The 19,099-nt window shown below is 35.0% G+C and overlaps 2 long non-coding RNA genes across 2 annotated transcripts; one reads left to right on the plus strand and one right to left on the minus strand.

Annotated features, from left to right (window-relative positions):
- Positions 1–1,851: 1,851 nt before the first annotated feature.
- On the minus strand, positions 1,852–3,166 carry LOC148932393 (uncharacterized). Its single transcript, XR_016135362.1, has 2 exons — positions 2,888–3,166; positions 1,852–2,078 (listed from the first exon to the last, which is right to left on the minus strand). It is a non-coding gene; the product is annotated as an uncharacterized LOC148932393 (long non-coding RNA).
- On the plus strand, positions 2,445–6,082 carry LOC125216428 (uncharacterized). The gene is made up of 4 exons (XR_016135361.1): positions 2,445–2,681; positions 3,600–3,664; positions 4,193–4,513; positions 5,863–6,082. It is a non-coding gene; the product is annotated as an uncharacterized LOC125216428 (long non-coding RNA).
- The last annotated feature ends 13,017 nt before the right edge of the window (positions 6,083–19,099 follow it).

Raw genomic sequence — 19,099 nt, forward strand, 5'->3', positions numbered from 1 at the left:
AGGAATGAATCGTAAAGACCTCTTGCACACGCCAAAAGTTTAAGAATCACGTTAGGGGAAGAACGTAAAGCCTTAACTCAAGACTTAGAATTTTGGACATTATGAATGGAGGAGATGACTGAAAATCACGTCACAATCCAAGGAATGACAAATTGATTTCCTAGCCTTATGATAGAAAATAAGATCCAACGAGATTACCATGGATACCCATGCAAGTACCACGCTAGTGATGTTTTCTTTACCTCGTAACCAAACCGATAAGTCGAAGAAAGAAAGAAATATCGAAAATTGAAATGCCATGCGAATGTCCAGGCCTATTTCTCAACACTTTACCCAAATAACCATCAGGTTAACAATTAGAGTTCACCTTCGACCTCTAGAAAACCATACCAGACAAAGGAAAGTCAAATCACACAACGCATAACTCGGTAGACCCCTAAATTCAGGCTTTCTCAAACCTAACGTATTGCCCGGAAGATCATCCGTACTTACTCCAAGGAAAAGAGGGAACGTTGATAATGTTCCTAGACAAAGTGGTTCGATCAACTAAAGAGAGCTGATGTATTTTGTAGATAAAGTCGAAATACGACTGTCGCCAACCATAAATACAACCAAATAACGTATCCTGGAGAGCCCTTTCCAATATTGATATGAAAGAGACCTTTTTATCTTGATATGATCATAAGGAATAAATGGTAATAACATGTATAACAGTATACGAGAAACTTAGGAAATGCGTATCCAACAAGTTTATCTTCGTCTCCATAGATGACGTACCTACCTATCCGGATGATAAGAAGGAAAACGTTAGCCAAATAAGTGCGAAAAGGCTTTACGCTAAGCTTTACAAGTACGAATTACGATTCAAAAAAAGTGGAACCTAGAGCCACTGATAAAATCCCGATGGACCATCGAAAGGGGGAGTCGTGCCATTTTGGAGACCCCAATACCCGAATGAATTCAAGGTTTCTTAAGTATAGTTAGCCCCATCGAAAATACCAAAAATGCGAGGCCTATGAACTTACAATCCAAGGAGAAGCGCTAAAATTCTCACGGACCCTGTAAAAAGAAAAAGGCTTTCAAGAAGAACGGAACAACAGTACTAGTATTAATGATAATTGTACAAGAAACAAGCTAGGGTGCCAACACCGTACATCAAAGACTGGACTAAAATGTCCCTAATCATGTGAACTAGGTTTAACTTTTGAAGTAAACATGTTAAGGATCTAGAGGCATGAACTCTATAGAAATGCAATGTGAAATTCCGCAAATAACGAGAGTTTCCAATATATTTTTTTTCTCTCTCTAGCAGAAAGTTTTAATAACAAACATGCCTTGTGCTCATCGCACGAAATTACCGTTTACTAAAGGAGACTAAGATTCCTATAAGTATCTCTTTTCCACGAAAGAATAACTAAGATCGCCAAGGCGTTAAAATAGAAAAAAGGTAAAAGGGCTATCGAAGGAATGATCGTTTGATATTACTATCAAACTATGAAAAACGAACACGATTTTCCCTCATGTACAACCTGAAATGTTGTAAAGAGGAAATGATTAAATTTAAATATGAGTAATGATCTTTGACAGAAGTTCTTTGCGAGAGTTGCAATAGTTAAAGGACGAAATCATATAACAAAGTGAAAACACTGTGAAAGTACAAGGTCCATAGTTGTTCATAATTAAATCGTGCAAATTTCGGGACGAAATTTCTTTTAAGAGGGGTAGAATGTAATACCCCGCTCAAATTAACGTCCTTGAACGTTTATCGAGTAAATAATTATATTAAAGCAAGTAGTATTTTAAACTCTATGTTTTGTGGTATTAAAATTCTTGATGAGTTTTAATTGATAGTTAAGAGCCAACGTGAAACTAATTTTGATCAAGGACTTTAATGTACAAGAGGATACATGAAACGATAAAATAATTGTCCATGTACATTTATAAAGCAGAGGGATATTAAATTTACAGAATATAGTCATTTCTCTTCAAATGAGAAATGTATTAATTTATGATGTTACAAAAATGAGCTAAAGCTTCTTCGCAAAGCTAGTATTCTATCTTCAGGAAACCCCAACTTCCTACAAATGATGGGACAAGTCAGAAACGACAGTGTAATAATAGTGTAGTAACAAAAATAACTTCTACCATCTTTAACCATAGTCAACATGTGAATAGTGCAACACTATTCACTGAAAATGACATGGAGTCATCACATAAGTATATGCATCACGTTTTATAATTCAAGTGTATATATATGTGTGTATGTAAAGGCGAGTCATTATTTTCTGCAGAATCTGCAGACAGGAATTTAAATCAAGGGAGACATAACCCCAAAATCAGGAAGAGCGTTGAATTAAAAGCTTTCAATTATTTTTTGTTGCATGCGAGTGTCGGCAGAAAGTAGTATAAGGAAGGAGAGTTGTGAAATTTCAAGTTCCATAACTTCTCTGAGGCATCACTTTGCTACACACACCAAAATCCAGTATCACACTTCTGTGACGCACTCTCAAACTTCTTTCTACCAAAATCATACGCACCTAAAATCTTTTTTCACCCAAAATTTTAAGCAAGCAGACAGAAAAATTTTCCATCTTTCCTAGCGAGTTTCAAGCAAGCATTTTTCAAGAAGGAGAATTTCAAGCAGAAGCACTTCTAAATAAACCTTTTATCGTTCTTTTGAGGTAATGGTTTTCAAACCGCAAGTTAACTCTTTTCAAGTTTTATCAAGCACGTCGTATTTGTTTTTATTCAAGAAACTAGAAAATCTCCTAACATGTTTCAAAATAAGCCTCTTGTTTTAGCAGCCACTTCGGAAATTTATAATAGAAAATCTAACCGTCCAAATGAAATTTCCTTTGGTCATAATGAAGTTAGATAAGTTGTTTACCTTCCTTTAAAATTTTAGAACGATCAGACTACGTTTGAACCCCTGATCGTATAGAAAATCGACGCTGCTACTGTAGAAACCGACAGCCACTTCCGAAATTATTTCTGGAAAATCTAACCGTTAAAATTTGACCTCCTTCGGTAAGAATGATCCTTTATGAGTCTTCTACCTTTGGTTAAACTTTCGTGACAATCGGATGTTGTTTGAATTCCCGATCGTGAAGAAACTCGAGGCTGCACCTTGTGTGGCGAAAATTTAGAAAAGAAAAAGAAAGAGAGAGAGAGAGTAAGGAAGAGGATAGAGATAAATGATGATAAGAAAGAAGTTACGTATAGCAGCTAGTTTGACTCAGTAGGTAATTGAAATAATGATTTTGCTCCCTTGACTTTTGGGCCTTTCAAATATCAAATGAGTGTTAGACTAAAATTAATAAGTCCTTATTTGGAATTCATTATTTATGATTGAATTAATCGCTCGAGATAAAATTCTCTTGAATTAATTTTGAGTAAGTGGGTTTGTATGTAAATCCTCAAGTTTATTAAATTAATTAATCTCTCGATTAATTAATACCAATAATTAAATCTACGGGTTTAATTAAAGTGAATGAGTTTATGAAAGAGTGAAGGAAAATAGGATGCATATCCTAAGAGCATATCATCCGCTAATATTATTTCTTTGAAGCTAAATAGTTTATTATCTTTTATTGGACAAGGTCCATCGCAAGGAATTTAACTCCAAGTGGGTTAATATTGTCATACGGAGTAAGAAGCATACGAGGTGAACTTTCTTATCCTACAGTGGATAAAAGTATAAAGTATTGTTTTATGATGATTAATTATGAAAAATATGTTGTCATGCCTTAAATGTTTTGTTTTATGTATGATGCCTATCTGTTTGGTTATACCGAATGTGCTATGCCAAATAAAGTAAGAAATCGAATTCGGGTCCCAGCAAGGGGAGAGTCCCTACTTGGACTAGTGTACACGTGGACCGTGTGTCATCGAGAGGGTTGGCCGGTCCGGTGCTCGTGGAAAGTGGCCACTTTCCCGGCACATGAAAGTTAAGGTGACCGTAGGAGAACACCATCTCTACGGCACAAGATGTACAGATATGGCAAAGAACAGAAAGAACTTAGACTGTGCAATCGAAAAATGGTATTTAGTAAACTCTTGTCTTTTTAATAAAACCCCTGAGTGTTACTGTGATAATGGCTTGACAATATTTTCAATGTATTATTGTAGTTTTCGGCAATGTGTTCACTGAGTACTTTTGTACTCAGCCCTGCATGTACTTCTAAATGTGCAGGTTGAGCTGTGATGGAGGGAAGGGTGCTAATTAAACCAGACCTACTTATAGTTCCATTCAATACTCTCGGAGGTTCGTGTCTTCATACATGGAACCGCGTTCAGTTCCTTCCGCTGTGCATTAAAGCAAGTGAAATTCTTTATTTCTCTAAAGACTCTGATAATTAACCAGTATATTGTATTGTCCCCGACTCGAGTCATTGTGATCGAGCCATTCTATTCATGTATTCAATGTTTATACTCTACAGTCAGAAAGTTCAACATAAAGATCTTCACGTGGAGAAGGCCCTATCTATCTTCGATTCTTTGGAGAATCATCAAGGTATAATGGCTAAACTGTAGAAAAGCATGTTTTAGGTTTCAATTAATTTAAATCATGTTTTATTTGAGTTATGAGCATGATACATGTGATAATTACGCGAATAGAATTTGTCTAAATAATCTGCTAAATAGACCATAATTATTATGTAATTGATTTTTGTGAGCTTCCGGCGGCAGTTGGTCGGTGAAATTGCCTTTCCGGCAAGATGATGGCCAGTAGATCTTCGTCGTCGTTGATCGTGCCAATTTTGATCACGAGATAACGATGAAATATTATGTTAATGATTATTTGATTCCTAAATTAAAAGATATCATTAAAATATTATTATTTAATGGAAATAAAATATTTTGGTAAGATTTCCCTAGATTTTAGGAATATTTAGATTATTGACCATATCTATGGATTTTTTTTCTAGATGATATGGACAAGAATAATTTAATAGTTTCCTAATTATATTATATATCTATAATCCTAATAAGGATAGTTATGTAGGATTCCATTAAATAATAAAATATTATTCTCTTCCTAATCTTAATAAGGAATTAATTTAAAGTTTATTTATTCATGTCAGTCAAAGATATAAATAATTAATTATTTTAGATAAATCTTATAGAAGACATGAATATGGATTAAACTTTAGTAATTAATATATCATCCTTTAATAAGATGTTGAAAAGATTATAAAAGATTTAATTATCCAGCCAATTAAATACCAACAGAATTTAATTAAGCCTTTAATCTGCACTAAGGCTAAGGATAATTAATGAAAAACCATAACTTAAATATCGAAGCGATAATTACGAACTAAGTTTGTATATGGTCTCCATCGATTAGTCCACAACTTATGAAGCTTATTTCTGAATCTTATCGCCACCCATGCTGTGGGGACAATAATCCTAAGAAATAACAAGTTCATATAGGTGCACTTCTCATATGTAAATAGTATGGACTAGAAGTAGTTTCCAATATTATCGCCACCCATGCTGTGGGGAGAATAATCCTAAGAAATTACAAGTTTCAAAAGTTCAAACATAATTTACGAGATAGCTTGGTCTTGTTATCAGCGCATGAGCATTGTCATGGGAGTGTGTTGTAGAAACGAGATTCTCTAATGCTAAATCTGATGGTCGTGCTTAGGCAACATTTGGCGGCCATGCCGTGCTGCGGTCTCTAGACTATTCGTCGGTGTTGTGACCAGTGAAAATGTAAAAATTTTAATGCGTATTGACCTCTACTTGAGGGTACAAAATTTTAATTTTACAGTTGTGAGAATTTGAAAAGTTTTATGGTTAATCTCCTCAATTTCATCACATAAGTTTATGACAAATAGTAAACATTCTGTTTTGCAGTGCAAACTAAATCGTCAACATGTCACTCAATCCTCTTTCTACAATTCTTAAAGAAAACAATCTCGATGGCCAAAATTACATAGAATGGAAACAAAATTTGGACATCGTTCTCGCGGTTGATGAGTACAAGTTTTTGCTCACTACTCTTCGGCCCCTAGTGCCGGCGGCTAACGCCGCGCAGGCAGCGCGAGATGCCCATAGACGGTGGCACAAGGCGAATAAGATGACTAAGTGTTATATGTTGGCCTCCATGTCAACAGTGCTTAGACATCAGCATGCCGCCATGGCAACTGCCACCGAGATTATGGAAAATCTCACGAATCTCTTTAGTACTCAGAATCGAACGGCTAAGTCTCAAGCCTTTCGGAGTATCATGTGCAAGACAATGAAGGAATGCTCGTCTGTGAGGGATCATGTCCTCGAGATGATGAGCCATCTCAATCAAATTGAGGTTTTGGGAGGCGTCATTGATGTCGAGTCCCAAGTTACTAATATCCTTCAGAGTCTGCCTCCTAGCTTCCAGCAGTTCAAGCTCAATTTTGAGATGAACAAAAGGAATTACACCTTTTCTGAGTTGTTGACTGAGCTTCAGTCGGCAGAGGATCTCATGAACCAAGCTAAGGCTGCGATGGTCAGTTCGTCACATCGTTCCTCTGGCCCTAGGCCTAGCGCAGGAAAGAGAAAGAAGAGGTCGGGAAAGAAGTAAACCGGACAGTGTTTCAAGTGTGGAGAGAAAGGGCATTGGAAGCCAGGTTGCCCTAAAAAGAACAAGGCTACAGGTATGCACCAAGCTCTAGTCGTTGAGTCATGTTTGGCTTCGACTTCATCTCATACTTGGGTTATTGACACTGGAGCTACTGATCATATTTGTTTTGATCTTGACTTAATGCAGGTGACAAGACGACTATATGATGGCGAGATCGAAGTCCAGCTGGGCGACGCTACTAAAGTGGCGGCCGTAGCAGTGGGAGACGTTTATTTGCGTTTTAGTAGTGATATATTTTTAATTATGAAGAATGTTTTGTTGATATCTTCTTTTAGTAGAAATTTAATTTCAGTTTCTAAATTGGTTTTTTATGGATATTCGATTTCTTTTAATGACAGTTGTGTTATTAAGAAAGATGGTTCTTATATCTGTCGTGGTATCATGGAAAACAATCTGTACACAATCACATCTACACAATATAATGATCGCAAATTAGAACTCAATAATGCATCGAAAATTTCAAAGAAAAGAAAAGAACCTTCAAGTTCAATGAACGAAACGTACTTATGGCACTTTAGACTTGGTCATGCTAACCAAAAGAGGATTCAAACTCTCGTGGATCAAGACATTCTTAAAGGGCTAGATACTGAATCATTTTCCACGTGCGAATCCTGTTTGGAAGGCAAGATGACTAAAAGACCTTTTAGGGTGAAAGGTAATAGGGCCAAGGAAGTACTAGAACTCGTTTATACTGATGTGTGTGGACCAATGTCAACCGAGGCAAGAGGCGGCTTTCGCTATTTCATCACTTTTATTGATGATTACTTGAAAGTTGGATATGTTTATTTGATGCGCTTTAAGTCTGAAGCTTTTGACAAGTTCAAGGAGTTTAAGGCTTATGCTGAGACGCATCATGGAAAACGTATCAAGAGCCTGCGATCTGATCGCGGAGGCGAGTACCTCAGTGCCGAGTTTTTGGACTACTTATTAGTAGAGGGAATTGAATCCCAAACGACTGCGCCGGGCACACCCCAGCAGAATGGCGTAGCTGAAAGAAGGAATAGGACCTTGTTAAACATGGTCTGATCGATGATGAGTTATGCACGACTGCCTATTTCGTTTTGGGGACATGCCTTGCTTTCCGCGAGTCATATTTTGGACAATTTACCGTCAAAATCTGTTCCTGCTACTCCATATGAGTTGTGGACTGGGCGTAAGCCCAATCTAGAACATCTCAAGATATGGGGGTGTCCAGCTCATGTTTTGGAAAAGGATCCAATTAAGCTGGGCTCAAGGACAGAGGTATATTTGTTTATAGGGTACCCCAAAGGTTCGAAAGCTTATGAATTCTATAGTCTCCGAGACAAGAAAGTCATTGTGAGTTTTCACGCGACATTCTTAGAGGAAGACTTTGTTATGAATCATAAACCCAGCAGTGAGGTAGCTCTTGAAGAGCTTACTTCAGTGACAAGTTCCATTAACCAAGAACAAGTACCTATAGTACAACCAATTCCCGAACCTTCAACTTCTACACCTAATATTGTAGTGCCGCGCCGCAGTGGGAGGATCTCTTATGAGCCCGAAAGGTACATTGGTTTGGGAGAATCTATGGATCACTCCTCGGACAGTAGTGTACCAGATCCCAGGAATTTTGCAGAGGCGCAGGCGGATATCGATCATTTGGAATGGGTGAAAGCAATGGACTCGGAACTACAATCTATGATAGACAAAGACGTCTACGATTTATCTGTCCTACCCGAAGGTTGTACTGCCATTGGGAGCAAGTGGATATACAAACGTAAACGTGGACCCGATGGACGAGTTAAAGTCTTTAAAAGAAATCCCAAAACTTTAAATTCATATAACATATATCAAATTAAAGATAATTTTATAAGGATTCCAACGATATACTACATGCATATGTTCCGACGTCAAAAATTGAAAAAAAAATCTAGAATTTTCGTATTTTTCGTACACAGGCTAATATGTCAATACATCTAATATAATATGTCAATATGAGCATATACAATGTCAATCCTAAATTTGTGTTGACATTCTCAACGCATTGTGTTGATATTTTCGAAACACTATATTGACATTTTCATCAAAAACCCTAATTTGGCGTTTTTTATTAATTTTTTTGATTTAATTAATAAAAACAAAAATTATACGTGGCAAATTGTAGACCACACGTTTTTTAAAATCATGTGGCCTTAAATTAGTTGTAGTTAGCAATTAAATGATGAGTTAGCAATTGATCACTCCCCTATATATATATATATATATATATATATATATATATATAGGGTTGTATTCACATCCTTTTTGCATCTTTTGTTCTTTTTCCTTCTCAATCTCGGCCCTCCAATTTCAAAATCTAATGGCTGATTTTTATGCCACATGAATTTAATAAATTAATAGAAAAAATTCGAAAAGGGCATTTAGGGGAGTAGTAAATAGGCGGCAGTTATTGCATTTCCATAATTCACGCCTTCAATTTGAACCCCACTTATCTTTTATATATTTTCCTTTATTAAATCACAACATGCTTATTTCTTTCTATGATTCATTGATTTTACTCCAATTCTAACTCTTTTTCCATTAAAAAATATTGGAGAAATAGGAGTTCAATATTCTCATCAGTTTCTAAGTAATGCATATGTCTCTTACAAGAAACAATGTACGCCTAATGTCTAATAATGTACGGTCTGAATGTAAATAATGTACGTGTTTCAGGGAATAATGTTTAGGCTAAGTAGAACTAAATAATGTATGCCAAGTGGGCTTAATGTACATGCGTAATACTTAATGATGTACTTTTGTTGGCGAGAGTTGAATTCATACCCTTTGGGTTTAGCAATCGATGGGGCTAGGTTGTAGTATTCACTCACAAATGAAACAATCACCAAGGGCAGGGAGTTTGAATCATTCCCCTTGGGTTTAGCAATCCATGGGGCTAGGTTGTAGTACTCAATCACAAATGAAACAATCACCAAGGGCAGGGAGTTTGAATCATTCCCCTTGGGTTTAGCAACCCATAAGGCTAGGGTATAGTACCACCACATGAATTGAATTTCATTTTTTAATGTGTGTTTTAGATTTGGTAAAGTAAACAATGTACAAATAGTATATAATAATGCACATTCGTATCAGTAAATTATGTACAGATTGAAGAGAATAATGTTGAAAGGAAATTGAATTCATGCCCTTTGGGTTTAGCAATCCATGGGGCTAGGTTGTAGTACTCACTCACAAACGGAACCATATCAAACGGCAGAGAATTTGAATCACCCCCCTTGGGTTTAGCAACCCATAAGGCTAAGGTATAGTACCACCATATGAATTAAATTTTATTGTTTAATGCTTTAAGATTTGGTACAGTAAATAATGTACAATAGTATATAGTAACGCACATTCGTATCAGTGAATAATGTACAGCTTGAAGAGAATAATGTTGAAAGGAAATTGAATTCAAACCATCCAAGTTCTTTACATCATCATAAATCTAGACAAAATACCCTACAAATTTATTTCAAATCAGTTGGACACCTCCTGAAATACATGTTATTGTCTTTCTTGTTTCGACTAGGTGCACCAAAATCCTCTCTCATTGGGACCGCCACAGAGTCGTCGCTGCCGCCGCAGCGCACAAGGAATGAAGTTGATCCATGGGCATGAGCATTTCCAAACAAGCCTACTTGGTTCATCTTCCTCTAACACTTCCTGGTTTGGTGAATTGAGATTGCCATTGCTGCCAAGTTCCTCCAACACCTCCTGGTATAGAAAAAGTAAATTATATGTACCAATGATGTAACAGATCAATAATGTACAAAAATATATGTATAATGCATGTGTAATAGCAACAACAGTAATGATTAATATAACAGGTCAGTAATGTACGATAAATAACACATAATACAAGACAACATATCAATAATGTACCAAAAGATAATTAAATTTTCCCATGCAACGCAGTAATGTACCAAGAAGTTCATATAATGAGTAGTAACTAACTAATAATGTACCCAACTTTATATATAATGCATGTATTATAGCAAACACAATATACATGAAATGAACTCGGGCGGGGTCTATCAACAGTACAGGTGGTCGACTTTCTTTCCCCTCGGTTTCCACTTCTTTGCGTCTTCACAGGCTGTACTAGTCTCATCTTTGTCCTCGGGTAATCTTTGCTGAAGCTTCTGGGCTAATGCGATTGGAATAAAATCATCAACCGCTTCGTCAAACTCAAACGGACGCTGCTTAGATGTTGTCCAGAATAGGAAACAGAGTTGTATCAGATGAGTATTGTGTAATGCAGAAACCAAAGGTCAGTAAAAACATAATGCACAAATCTTCATATAGTAATGTATACGTTCCATCAATTGATGCAACAGGAAAGACAGACATGGATATCAAACCGTAAAGGATCAACAATGTACCAAACTGTATATATAATGCAGTAAGATGTTGTCAACAAAATCGACCAAAACACTAATATAAAACAGTAATCAACTAAAAAATTCAATCATGGACAGAATTATAAAACAAATGAACAACATTTCATGAATTATAGAAAATATCGAACAAACGTTTGTGCAAAATTGTGAAAATCATGGACACAATTCGATGCAAAATCAATCATGGACACAATTCGATGCAAAATCGTTTAGCACAGTCAACCACAACCCAATATCAGTAAGGTTTCCTCAACAAAATTGAACAAATCACAAATCTAAATCAGAAATCAACTAAAAACTTCATTAATGATCAAAATCCTAAAGCAAATGAACACCAATTCATGATTTACAGAAAATATCGAACAAATATTTGTGCAAAACATGAAATCGGTTGCTACAAAACTGTGAATCGTCGACTATGTAGTGTTTTAATGCCGAAAATCGACGGTCCAGAAGTGGATCTTACCAAAAATCGGAACTTTAGAAACACTCCTGGTTGTCGACTGTGACGATTACCTTACTTTGGTGGACAAAAACCCTCTTTGTGGAGATGACTGATGATTTTTAACGGACGATTGCATTACTTCAACTGATGGAGCCCTCGATTTGGAGATGACCGATGATTCTACCACGTTTTTACGGCGACAGACGAAGGCAAAAATTTGTTCTCGACATCAATTTGGGGCGGCTAGGGTTTTTTGTGTAGAGAAGAATTGAGGGAACGTGGTTGATGAGAGAGAGTAGAATGATAGAGTGAGAATGGTATGTCAATTGGTTATCCCAAAAAATCCCGTAATTATTGTCATCCAATGCCTTTTTACTCTTATACCCTCATAATGCACAGATTAGGACTAATAATGCAACACGGGATCAGTTACTTAATCTTGATCTTGACCGTCCACATCTCTAATCTAATGGTTAATATTAAGAATGAAATAGACACTAAGGGGGCAATAGGATCTTAATGTCCCCTATATATATATTATATATATATATATATATATATATGGGTAAAATCATCCCGTGTTGCATTATTAGGTTCATTCTGTGCATTATATGGGTAAAATTGTAAAACAACCATGAATTAAAACGCAGGAGCGAGATTTAAGCAATCCTTCCATATGGTCACTCTCTCTCTCTCACTCCAAACGTCTCTTCCCATCAACCCACGATTCTCAAATCATCTCCCCCATTTCAAACTATGAAACACCCTAGCCGCTACTCAAATTGAAGAGACACCACCACTCCTGCCGATTTTTCGCCGTAAAAAGCACCGCCGGTCGACGATTCATAGTTCTAATGTCATTCCTTCGCCGCGCGATGATAGATTTGCAGTCGATAACAAGGCGGGTTTCAAAATTTCCGATTTTTTGTAAGAGACACATCTAATCGTCAATTTTCGCCATTAAAACAGTGATGATTTTGTCACACATTTGGTCGACACATTTAATGATTCAATTTTTCATAATACCCACTGATAATCGCTTATTTTCACCGTCGACACACTACCTAATCGTCGATTTAATGTTTTCTCCTAAACAATATCACGTTTTTCACACTTGTTTTGGTTGAGATTTTCGTAAATCGTAAAATTGTGTTCATTTTAGATAGGGTTCTGTCCATTATTGAGGTTTGTAGTGAATGACTGGTTTCCAATTGTGTATTGGGCGATTTGGTAGATGAAATCGTATCTGGGTTTATTTTTGGTTTGTCTTGCATTTGCCTTTATATTCATTCATGCATTATTTGATGCAACATGTACATTATTGTAGGTAGTGGTGTGTATTACTTTTTTGTTTGAATCTACATCAGACGAGTTTGATAAAATGCCTGAAAATTGAGTGAAATTTGTATTCATATTTGCATTATTTGTTGCCATTTGTACATTATTGTAGGGAGTGGTGTAAATTATTGTATGGAGTGGTGTACATTATGTTTTTTGTTTTACTTTAAATGCATCGGTTTTATAAAAGGTCAATGGTTGATAGAATGTAATATTCATTGGTGCATTATTTGCTTACTTTTGTACATTATACAGTTATTATTGTGCATTAATGCGATACATTATTGATTTTTGGGCAGCGGCGAAGCAGCCTAGGTTAGATATTGACGAAGCGGTGGATGATGTTCTTTAACTTGCGATTGCGCAAAAGTTCAGGGAGAGGTTGGTTGAGCAGCAAAGGTCCTATTGCCTCCCGTCTGATTTCCAAGAGGGAAAAGGTTATAAAGGAGGCTACTAGGCCTCTTAGACGGTGTAAGGCTTGCGATGAGATGGGACATCACGACTCTAGAAACCGTCCAATGTTTAAAGAGATGGCGAAGGAGAAAGAGCTTCATAAGGGCAAGAGGAAATCTTGATGTATCTTGTACCTAAAAACATTATTAGTTCTGGATTTCGGTTTAGTCTTAGTTATCATTTCGTTTCGAATGTTATTAACCCTACCACTGTCAACAATTTATGCATAATAAATTTACATTTTTAGTCTGTTAATGTACATTATTAGTAACAAAGTTGTACATTATTGTCTACAAGCACTTAACTTTCTTTACGCAATTATTGAAGTAGAGTTCATTATTAGAAACATTTTGTACATTACACATAATATCATTCCATTATTAAACTGTTAACATACATTATTATTCATGAAGATGTACATTATTATACGCAATGAATAACTTGGTGTACGTTACATTTCTGGGGCAGTTCATTAATAAGCACATTCTGTACATTATTCATCTAATTTCATCCATTATACAATTTCTTGTTGCCTTCCCTATTGCATACAACATAATCGTCCATTAATGAGTCAATCATAACCATTACACAGTACTATATTTACATTACGCTTATCAGTTAAAACTACTCCCTAGCCGAGACGATATCTAAACCCTTGAGGAATGATAAAAACTCGTTCACTTTGGCAACAATTATGGTACTTACTACATACTACACCCTAGCCCCAAGGATTGCTAAACCCTTGGGGAATAAATAAGCATTACTTGTTGGTTTTGTGACATTATTAACTATTGGCTGCATTTTGATGTATTAGCCTTGTTCTTATAATCTGAAGCGATTGTTTCATTAGATTTGATGCATAATTTTTGCTAATATGTGCATTATGATTGGTTTACTGTCTAGAGTGAAACCAGTATTAATTTCATATTAGGCATTATTAAGTTGATATTATGCATTACTACACATAAGACATTATTGCATTATTGGTATAATTTATTGCATTTTATAATGAGAAGGATACATGATTGACTGTATGTTACACTATTGGTCTGATTTATTGCATTATATTAACATCGTTTGTGCATCATTTGTTCTGTACATTGTATGGATTGGTATGCATAACTGTTTATTGGTGTAGTGAATGTTATATAATGTCGTGCATCATTTGATGGAACGTAAACATTACTGTATGAAGTTTTGTGCATTATGTTATTACTGACCTTTGGTTTCTGCATTACATAATACACAACTGATACATCTTTGTTTCCTATTCTGGACAGCATTTAAGCAGCGTCGAGTTGATTTTGACGAAGCGGTTGACGATGTTATTCCAATCGCATTAGCCCAGAAGCTTCGGCAAAGATTACCCGAGGACAAACCTGAGACTAGTACAGCTCGTGAAGCCGTCTGATTTCAAAGAGAGAAAAGGCCATAAAGGAGGCTTCTAGGCGTGCGATGAGTTGGGCCATCACGACTCTAGAAACTGTCCAATTCTTAAAGAGATGGCGAAGGAGAAAGAGCTTCGTAAGGGCAAGAGGAAAGCTTGATGTTTTTTTACCTACTACTAATATTATTGGTTTTCATTGTCGCTTTAGTCTTGTTATTCATTTTGTTGTCTTAGTGTTATTAATCATACCGCTGTCAACATTTTATGCATAATAAATTTGCATTTTTAGGCCGTTAATGTGCATTATAAGTAAATAACTTGTACATTATTGTTTACAAGCTGTTAACTTTATTCGAGTACAGTTCATTATTACAAACATTTCGTACATGTCCAATAAGAGTCTTGCATTATTAAACCGATACCGTACATTATCATTCACAAATATGTACATTATTGCTTTTCCAGATCAGTTCATTAATAAGCACATTCTGTTCATTATTCGATTTATTTCTTCCATTATTTGGTTCATTACATTATTCTAGGCCAAGCAACAATTAACCTTTTTCACGTTATTAATCCCTTTAACTTGTTACCCTTTTTCACATTATTAATGAGTACATTGCCATTACTTGGCTCATTACATACATTATATATGTTGTGTTTAAGAGATCACACACTAGTACCACAATATGCTTCAGTTAGCAAGAGCTATGTATTGTTCAAAACAGGCCAAGCAACAAGTCGTCTTTTTTCCCAACCAAAATGAATTATCCAAAAAAAATCAGATTGTTAAAAGTAATGTAAATAGCATTTCCAATGATTACTCATGCGATCAATCCAGCCCGTAATCTTCGACCTTCTTCTCGAAGTTGAACCTAGGTGGCATCTCTTTCCAAAACATGGTGGCATACCTTTAGTTGTTGGCACCTTTGGAGTTATGTGGAGAAGTGAGCGGCGCATTTGCAACCTTAATTCAGAAAATTTCCAAGCTTTTTGTCCCCTTGGCGCTGAATCCGAACTCCCAATCCTTCTCCCTCTAGCCGAAATAAGTCTCCATATGCCGGGCATATACATCGTAAAATGCAAAAGCAAAATCTAGTGATTGGAACTTCTGGCCAACGACGGACATCAATTGTGGAGAACATTCAGGTACAACCACCACTGTATAAAATGACAGAAAAACGGTTCAGCAAACATATGCATTACATATCAGAAATCGTCCATTACACAGTCGATTATAATCATTATACAATGCTACATGTACATTATGTTTATAGGTTAAATGTACTCTTACCCAGACGAATTGTAAACCCTAGAGGATTCACTAAAAGTCATTCACATTGAAGAGAAGATGTGGTACTTACTACGTACTACACTCTAGCCCCCAAGGAATGCTAAACCCTTGGGGAATAAATGAAACTTGCGCCAAACATACAAACACGTATAAACAAAAAATGAGCATAAAACCTTATTGCAATTCACAAAAACTCCATCAAAACGGTTTTCATGTGAACAAATCAGTTTAATAATCAACATAAAAACTACTTAAATTACCTTCTTCCATTGTTGAAGAAAACAACAGGAATAAACGATTGTTCAAATGAAAGTGAATTTGTAGGATGATAAAAAAAATGAGGAAAGTTTTGACAGAAATCGAAGAACAGCGGTTTTTTCAATGGAGAAGAGAAGAAAGAGAAGAAAGATTTGTGAAATCGTAGAAAATAACCGCTGCAATCTTTTGATGGAGAGAATTAAGCAACTTACCATAACTAACTCAAATATGAATACCATTTAGGCCCTTTTTGATTTTTTTAATGATTAAAATTGAATTAATCAACCTCTATTTTGGGCCATCAGATCTAGAAAATGGAGGGCCAAGATTGAGAAGGAAAAAGAACAAAAGATGGAAAAAGGATATGAATACATCCATATATATATATATAGGCATGTGATCAGATCAATAAGTGAAATTCTGTCAAAAATTAAAGCAAATCTCAGTCATTGGATCTTGTGATGTAGCTATCAGATGAATGCCACGTGTCATCTAATAATATAGACTATTAGTCTTATAATGTAACTTAGCTAATAATGTAGCATCTTGGGTTAATAATGTAGCTTATCACAACCATCAAATCTAAAGATTCAAGGGCTGAGATTTGATTTGATTTTTGACAGAGTTTCACTTATTTAGCATAATAACTAGTGTGCTAACTAATTTACAGTAATAACTAATAACTTTCAATTCAGTGTATTAAAATTATCAACACAAAGACATAATTATATCAATACAACATGTAAATTTTAAATATCAACACAAAGACATAAATTTATCAACACACGAAGATTGATAAATTTATGTCTTTGTGTTGATATTTTTAATATACAAAATTGATATTAGTTATTAGTTAAAACTATAACTTAGTTAGTATTTGATCACACACCTATATATATATAACCTATATATATATATATAGGGTAGCGTTAAAGGCAGAACCCCTTTTAAATGTAGAACACCGAAACCAAATAAAATAGATCATTATAAAAGATCATAAGGTTATTATAAGATCATTTGTAATTCATTATAGGATATTTGAATTTTAAAATACACTAAAAAAATCCAAAAACGAACTAGTTCATTTTAAGAAGCAGATTACTATATTGAACTAATAATGAAAGAACAATGACTTTAATGGTCTCCTACAATGAACTATTTTCTTATAGTTCTATGTTCTGCATTTAAGATTGGTTCTATGTTGATCACAATCCTATATATATATATATATAGATAGGGGCGCACTATGGTCCATAAGGCAAATTCTGTTAAAAATCAAAGCAAATCTCAGCCATTGGATCCTTAGATTGGATGGTTGTGATCATAATATCCGAGCTACATTATTACACTAAAAGCATTACATTATTAACTGGGCTACATTATTAGACTGCACAATCTACATTATTAGAATAAAGCGCGTTACATTATTAGCCGAGCTACATTATTAGACTACACAATCTACATTATTAGATGGCACGTGGCATTAATCTAACGGTTACATCACATGATCCAATAGCTGAGATTTGCTTTGATTTTTGACAGAATTTCACTTATGGACCTGATCACATCCCTATATATATATATATATATATATATATATATGTTTGTGTTAAAATGATAATCCCTCTTAAAATAACACCGTGACACCACTTATACAGCAATATTATTAACGCTACACAGCAATATTACAAACACTACACATCAACCTATAGATTGTTGTATAGTATGTTGGATATTGCAGGAACAGAAATATTGTTGTATAAAGACCAGCAAATTGTTGGCCGTCTTTTTTGGGGTCCTTTATTTGCCACGTGGCAGCTTATTATTCGTCCACGTGTACAAATGATTGGCTAGGAATGGTGGTATGGTGTTATTTTAAGGGGTGGTGGCACCGTAACATGCCCATATATATATATATATATATATATATATATATATATATATATATATATAGGGTTTTGATCTATGAAGACCAGATTTAAATACAGAAATGCAGAACGCGGTCATACATAAGGCATTTTTAGGTCATAGTTAGTGTATTTTTAGGTCATGCTAATAAAGCATGACCTAAAATGATCTTAACATGACATAAACTCAAATCTTTTAATATGACCTAAAACTGCTTAATTATGACCTTCCGTGTTTTGGGTTAATTATTGACCATTAGATCATATAATCCTAGGGCCAAGATTTGGGCTGCATTTCTGGATTTAAATGCATTCTTATTTTGATCATCTCCCTATATATATATATATATATATATATATATATATATATATATGGTCTTGTTAGGTTGAGATTATTTAGCTAAATTGAGAAATGAGATGCAATATGGGCCACTAATCCACAAGATTAACAATATGTCAACAAATACCACATTATGTCAACAAGGGGGTATAATTGTCTTTTCATTAAATTGTGTTTGAAATCATTTTCTAAAATCCTCTCTAAAACTCTAGCTTCAACATTCAAATCTTCAAATCTTCAACATTCATATCCTCAAATCTTGAACATTCATATCTTCAAATCTTCAAATCTTCGAATCTTCAAATCTCTTCAACATTCAAATCTTCAAATCTTCAAATCTTCAACATTCAAATCTTCAAATCTTCAAATCTTCAACATTCATATCTTCAAATCTTCAAATCTTCAACATTCAAATGTTCAAATCTTTGAATCTTCAAATCTCTTCAACATTCAAATCTTCAAATCTTCAAATCTTGAACATTCAAATCTTCAAATCCTCAAATCTTCAACATTCAAATCTTCAAATCTTCAACATTCAAATCTTCAAATCTTCAAATCTTCAAATCTTCAAATCTTCAAATCCTCAAATCTTCAACATTCAAATCTTCAAATCTTCAACATTCAAATCTTCGAATCTTCAACATTCAAA

Source organism: Salvia hispanica, chromosome 2, assembly GCF_029641045.1.
Source record: "Salvia hispanica isolate PSC_SH4W2 chromosome 2, Shi_PSC_v1, whole genome shotgun sequence".
NCBI lineage: Eukaryota > Viridiplantae > Streptophyta > Magnoliopsida > Lamiales > Lamiaceae > Salvia > Salvia hispanica.